This window comes from Adiantum capillus-veneris, chromosome 7, assembly GCF_014529385.1.
Source record: "Adiantum capillus-veneris isolate H3 chromosome 7, ASM1452938v2, whole genome shotgun sequence".
In the NCBI taxonomy this organism is placed as follows: domain Eukaryota; kingdom Viridiplantae; phylum Streptophyta; class Polypodiopsida; order Polypodiales; family Pteridaceae; genus Adiantum; species Adiantum capillus-veneris.
Genome location: NC_140937.1, coordinates 51307756 through 51314259, shown reverse-complemented (window position 1 = coordinate 51314259; position 6504 = coordinate 51307756).

Here is a 6504-nt window from a genome sequence, read left to right as displayed (position 1 = left end):
GTGAATAGGTTTTGGGAGTTACATCTCAAAGCCATTGTCTACAAAAAGATAGACTTTGTAAACAAAAGCAACAATTTTGTGTTGGCCTAGCTGAAGACATCAGTGGATATGTAAACTCACAAAGACCTAAAACTATTACGGAGGTCATACATCATACTATGGTTGCTTTGAGGATTCATCTCCAAAAAGGGACTAAGAAGGGCTCCAAGCCAAAGTGATAAATAAAGCTACACAATGTTGAGAAGCTGATTCATAACAAGTGATAAATAAAGCTATGTGATGATTCCATCTGAAAATATGTGCCATGTGGGTGAACGAGATACCAAATTTTCATATGTGATCAATAAGATAACAAAGTAAAAAGATTTGTTGTCCCAGGCTAGTCCCCCCTATCACCCAAATGCAATGCCTTGATCATTGAACATAGAAGACCCATCCATGTTGCAGCTCCCAAATCTATGTATCTTTGACACTAGGAGAGATGGTTTCACCTCTCTGCAACAACGGAGACCTCTCCATCATGAAGATCTTGAGTAGAGATCAAAATATATCCATCTCTTTGTAGCAATGCTACTCCTATGTAGAGATTCTTGTGCGTAGCTCAAAGAGTATGCGAGAGAGAGAGAGAGAGAGAGAGAGAGAGAGAGAGAGAGAGAGAGAGAGAGAGAGAGAGAGAGAGAGAGAGAGAGAGAGATGGAGATGGAGATGGTTTCTTCCCTCACCATCCCCCTCCCCTCCTCTTGCTTGAACCCTCACCTCGCCTAGACGCTTCCTCACTTGTCTCTTGTGGGGCTCACCCAAGTTAATTAAGAGCCAATTAGGAATTGGGAATAAAAAAAGATAATGATAGAGAGAGGAGAAATTAAACTCAATTGCACCCTAATGACCAAAGCTCAGATACCAATTGTTGGGATCGATGGCAAGTGCATGAGTTCAAGGGGCCTTAAAGTTGTAGGTATCCATAGTTACACACACACACACAGAGAGAGATACACACTTTTCAAAAGAATACTCAATACACAAAAAACACACAATAAAACATTAGCATAGAATAGGATATGTACATCAAACCTTTTACTTATAAGGTTGAAAAGCTATCAGGCTCATCCCTTTGCTTACATAAAGACATACAAAGATATAGCATAATATCTTTCCACACAAGAACTTATCCTCACATAGGATTTTCACATCTAGGAGGTGTTGCACACAAGACCAAATGCTATTTATCCTAGGCAAAGGATTATACATAATATCACATGGATTTACACATGGAATTTGCCACACAGGCATTGATTGGACTAGAGGTAGTAAACATCTTAGGTTGGTGCATAGGCCAAACACCATATTCCCAACAAAGTCCCAAAGACCATAGATTCCGATGATGTACCCCGTACCCTGTAAATAGTCATACCAACCAAGTTAATAAATCCCAATCCCAATTACCATGTGTCTATGAACAACTCCAACCTTTCATAGATTCCTCAAGGACCTCTCTTTTTGGGCAAGAAAAGAGAAACCTCAACTTTGATACCACTGTCAAAGAATCAAATACTTACTTTTAGATTCATTAAATACTCACTTCTAGATTCAGTTAAATTAACTATGAAAGGAGAGGGTGGGGAAAACTCTTAGCATATCTTAGTATAATAGAATAGTAGATATGGAGAAGAAGAAACTTTCGTTGGCTTGGATTTGCATCCATAGCCAAGATCTTGAGCATAGAGTCCATGAGAGAGAGAGAGAGAGATTTCTTTGCCAACTTGGTCACTTGACAGAGTGTGTGAGAGGATCAAGAAGAGCTAAAATCCCCACAAGCCCCTCCTTATATGCTTGTTCAATTGTGCAACTAGAATGCTTCACACTTGACCAATGAGGTGGGAATACCTCATAATGCAACTCAAGCATGCCATACACTTTTCCACCCTTGCCTTGCATGCTAGAACTCGCCCCCTCCTAGATTTGGACTCTTCTTGGCAAATGGAGACACCACACACACTCACACACACTTGTTTAAGTTCACTCAATGCAAGTGTGTTCTACTTTGGACATGTGGCTTAGTCAAGCTTAGTAAACAAAGACTAGAGTCAACTTACTAAATGAGGAAGGGATGATCTAACCTTAGTCTTTAGCTTTTCCCTTTGATTCAATAAAAACCATAAACTTACCTTTTTATTGATTAGTTCGGGTGCAAGAAATTCACTTGGAATGAAATTAAACATCAATATCATGATTGAACCTTGTACATAACAAGATAATGCTTAATTTTTATCAAGAATCATGTGTGCATATAAGTATTAATATTTGGTTAAAAAGAAATTGACTTTGTATAACATCAAATAGAAAAAAACTTCCACAAATCAAGTGTGTGCATGCCAAGAAATGGAAGGAACTGATGATATTTGAGTGTATCGATCACTTAATTGATGTGTATACAAGGCAAATCCAGTCATTGGTTATGCCTAATTTCCAATAAATAGGGCAAAAATTGAGTGTGTGTGTTGAATTCAAGACCACTTGATTCAATAATTGATGGTCAATTGGGACACCTACATGCTTTTGAGATGATAAATGTGCATCAATAATGTGTGCAATCAATGTATATATACCTCATACCGTTGCTAATTGAGCCAAAATTGAACTTGTGCTTGACTTTTGAGTGTGTGCATTGCATAATTGAGTGAAATTGGGTTTAATTTTTAATTGAATTGATGGTTTAAGCATGTATGAATTCCATTATGCTTGATCAATTGAGATATTCATGCAATGCAATAATGAACTGGTTGATTTTTTGCAAACCAGTTTATGTTCATTACTAATCATAATGATTATTAGGCATACAAAATTTGATGTGTATGCATGATTAAGGGGTTAGAGTGGATGACTCAATTCATCCACAATTGGGAATGGTTGATGTGCAATTACCATGGCAATGTGTACAACAAGATGATTGGATATGGTCTTTCTTACAAGGAAGTTTGTGCCTATGAGTTGCAAATTTAAATAACAAATTTGATTGAGTTTGGATGATTATTGCTATCAAATATAAGCAAGTTATGTTTCAATGATTGCAATTGACTTTAGAATTGTAAATGAGGAGATATATACATAAGATTTGCTTAAGTATGTTGCCCAAATGACTATCAAGTTTGAATTGAGTAGCGTGAGTTTTTGTGCAATGCATGATTTCCAATTCCATGATACCTATGTTTTCAAAGAAATACAAAGTTGAAGCAACAAGAAAGATATTTGTTAATTGACATTGTGCATGATCAAACATGCCTCATTTTATATGGTGTATGCACTATCAATGGTCTCAAGAATGGATCATGATAGTTTGATTAAGGCCAATGATCTGTAATTGGTGATAAAAAATGGCATTCTTTATGAGAGAAATTTGGCCTTATTCTTATCTTGAATGCCAAATCAATTGCATAAGTGGCATAAAATTGAGCAATAAATTCTTTGTGTGCATGCTTGGACATCAAGCTTATATGTTCTGATCCGTCAATGAAAAAAAAAATGGAATCATAGCTGGCCTTTTGGGGGTGTGCAAGAGCTACTAAAAGGATAATTGAGGAAAAAGACAATCATACATAAGCTTATTAACTTGTGTGTGCTTGAAACTTGAAAACAAATTGCTTTTCTCAAACCTCTTTCTCTATGGGCCATGTTCACATCACCCACCTTGTTGCCAATGCCACTACAACAACCCCCAACAATTGGCACCGTTTTTGGGGATTTGAATGGTCATTATGCTTGCATGGATTGCATAAAAATGGAAATTCTTGTGGGTCATGGAAAGTTTTAGTGCTTGTTTTGAATGCCAAAATGCTTCCATAGAACTAATTTACACCAAGAATTATTTTGAAGAGGTATTGGCATGTGATGCAAAACTGAGCACCGATTTGGATGGCCATTGTGCTTTTCATGGATTACATTGGGACTAGTGCTTGAACTTGTATTTTTGGTGCTTGATATGTATTCAAAGCTCTTTGATTGAATTATTTTTGAAACTTTGATTGGTAGAAGAAGGATTCCACTAGGCATACAAGAGTTGGCATTGCAACATATTGAAAAATTTGGCTATTAAGAGCCATTCATTGTCTTGTCTATTAAAGTTGACCCTTTTCAAGGTCATTACTTGATCAAAAATTTTGAGCTAGTCAACTTTTGATACATTGGAAGATTGTAAAATTGTAAATTTGCTTGGTTAGAAGCATAAACTTTCTCATTTCTTGGATTGTATATTTGCTATCCATAGAGAAAAAAAAAATTGTGTGTAACCAAAAACACACTTTTTCCCTTATGATTTTTTCCCTTTGACAAATTTGAGTATGAAGACCCTAGAATTAAATTTCAATAAAGTTTTTGTGTGTGTTTTGGCTTTCAATAATCATTTATTTGGGGGCTTGTTATTTTCATTAATGCTTGCTTCAAGTAACTTGGCTTTCAATGAATGAATCAAGAGGACTATCAAAGAATATAATGCTCTGCTCAATAATGATCCAAAGATCGAAATAGGGGAACTCCTTCCATGATCTTGCTCTTTGTTTATCTCTACATTCCTTATGCTTGGATCAAGTGCATTTGCTTCTTACTATGCTTCTCGTCACTCCAAATACTAAGCATACGTTAAAGTTTTAACACTAGACTTTTTGAAAATTAATTACATTAGAAATTTGGTTTTATTTATGTTTAAGCATAGGCAATTGGCCTTAAACACTTTTTCTTGCTAATCCTAGATTCTTAATATTTGCCTTAATGCTATAGTTTTACCTATCATGACCTAAGGATATGAATAAACTTTCGACTTCCCTTAGTCCATATGCCATAAGCATATCTGATTATGGAAGAATTAAGGAAGAGCTAAAACATGAACAAGTGAAGTGTAAAAATTTGTCCTAAAGAGTAACAAAAATGCTACTAGACACATTAAAAATGAAATCTTTATGTTTAGTTTCTGTCTATGTAGGCCTAGCTCCTGATTGGCACGTGGCAGGCAAGGGGAACCACCTTGGTTTGCTTGGTCAAGACCCTTAACCAATGCCTTGGGCTGATAGGCATTAGTTGTTGCCATGGTAGGCTAGTAGACTTTTGGAGACCCTCCTTGTGGATTTAGGGAGCTGAGGGTCGTAGCCTGATCTACCCTGGGATGGTCGCCTTGTGTTGTGCTTCAATTTTTTCTATGCAATATTGCTAAAAAAATCTTCCATGAGTTTCAGTGTACTAATGGGTTTTTAGCTTACTTATAACCCATAGACATTCATAAATTGGTTGTTTTATTTAGAATGATCATCTAGTTTTTAGGTTAGTAGGCTTAGAAATTTGCATTAGCTTAGGGTCATATTTGATTTTTAATGTTAGCATTCATGAATCTGAAATTTTTAGTGGTTTAATCTTCATAATAGCTTAGGTGTTCTTTTGCTTTATGTTATTTAGTTTTTTTCTATCATTGGACCCATGTGTTGGAAGAAAATTCACTTTGCATGGTCTTTCATTGCACTTCATGTGGGTTAGAAGATTCATAAGAAGAGAGACAACCATGGATGTTTTCCAAGATAGCTTATGAATCTATCTCAAGAGCACAAAAGAGACAAGTTGTGGAGGTGACAAAGTTGGTGGATACAATGAAGGATTTACACTTGTACCAACTCTATGATGATTCTCTCTATCTACCCATGGATATACTTGGAATGAAGGTCGGCCAAGAATGGAAAGACTGGGAGATAAATCAAGAAATGCCAACACAAGGTGAATACAAACTCCCCACTAATCTAGCTAAAATGCTTACAAAACCTTTTCAAGCGGGCCAACCAAAATGCAGAATGGAATGGTTATGTTGCTTCCCAAAGCATAAATCTAGTATAATTTGACTCAAAGGAAACAAGTAGATCCTACCTATTGTCCAAAACATTTTGTAAGGAGAAAATTTTCACTAGCTGACAAATTTTCAAGATTACCCTCCTTCCCACCAAGCAAGATATTGATAGAAGAATGCTTTCTAGAAGGTACCAAAAAATGCTTTCTAGAAGCTACCAAAAAATATGATGCAAATGTATAGGACAACACCCGAGTTTTCTATATAGATACCAAAATTTATAATGCAAATGTACATCACAATACCCGAGTTGTAAGTATAGATAATGATGTCACTGAGGCTCGCATAGGTACTTACACAGCTAATTGAAAACGGGAGGGAGTTAGTGCTAATGCATCCAATGATTCACATACCAATGGCAAGAAAGCAAGGAGTTTTCTTTGAGCCAAATGATCTATTTGTAAAAGAGTGGATTGTACAAGGCTTCTTTACACGTGGTCATTGTCTCCCTAGCCACTTTTGCGTACACATCACTATGTGGTTGTAATTGGTAGAGCCCATTTATTAAAAACCCAGGTTATTTTGGATGTATGAAATCCCCTTTTTTTTGTATAAAAACCCTTTAGGAGTTTATTGGAAAGCTAGAAAACTTTTCATGGAATAATGTAAAAGCCTAAAACTAAGTG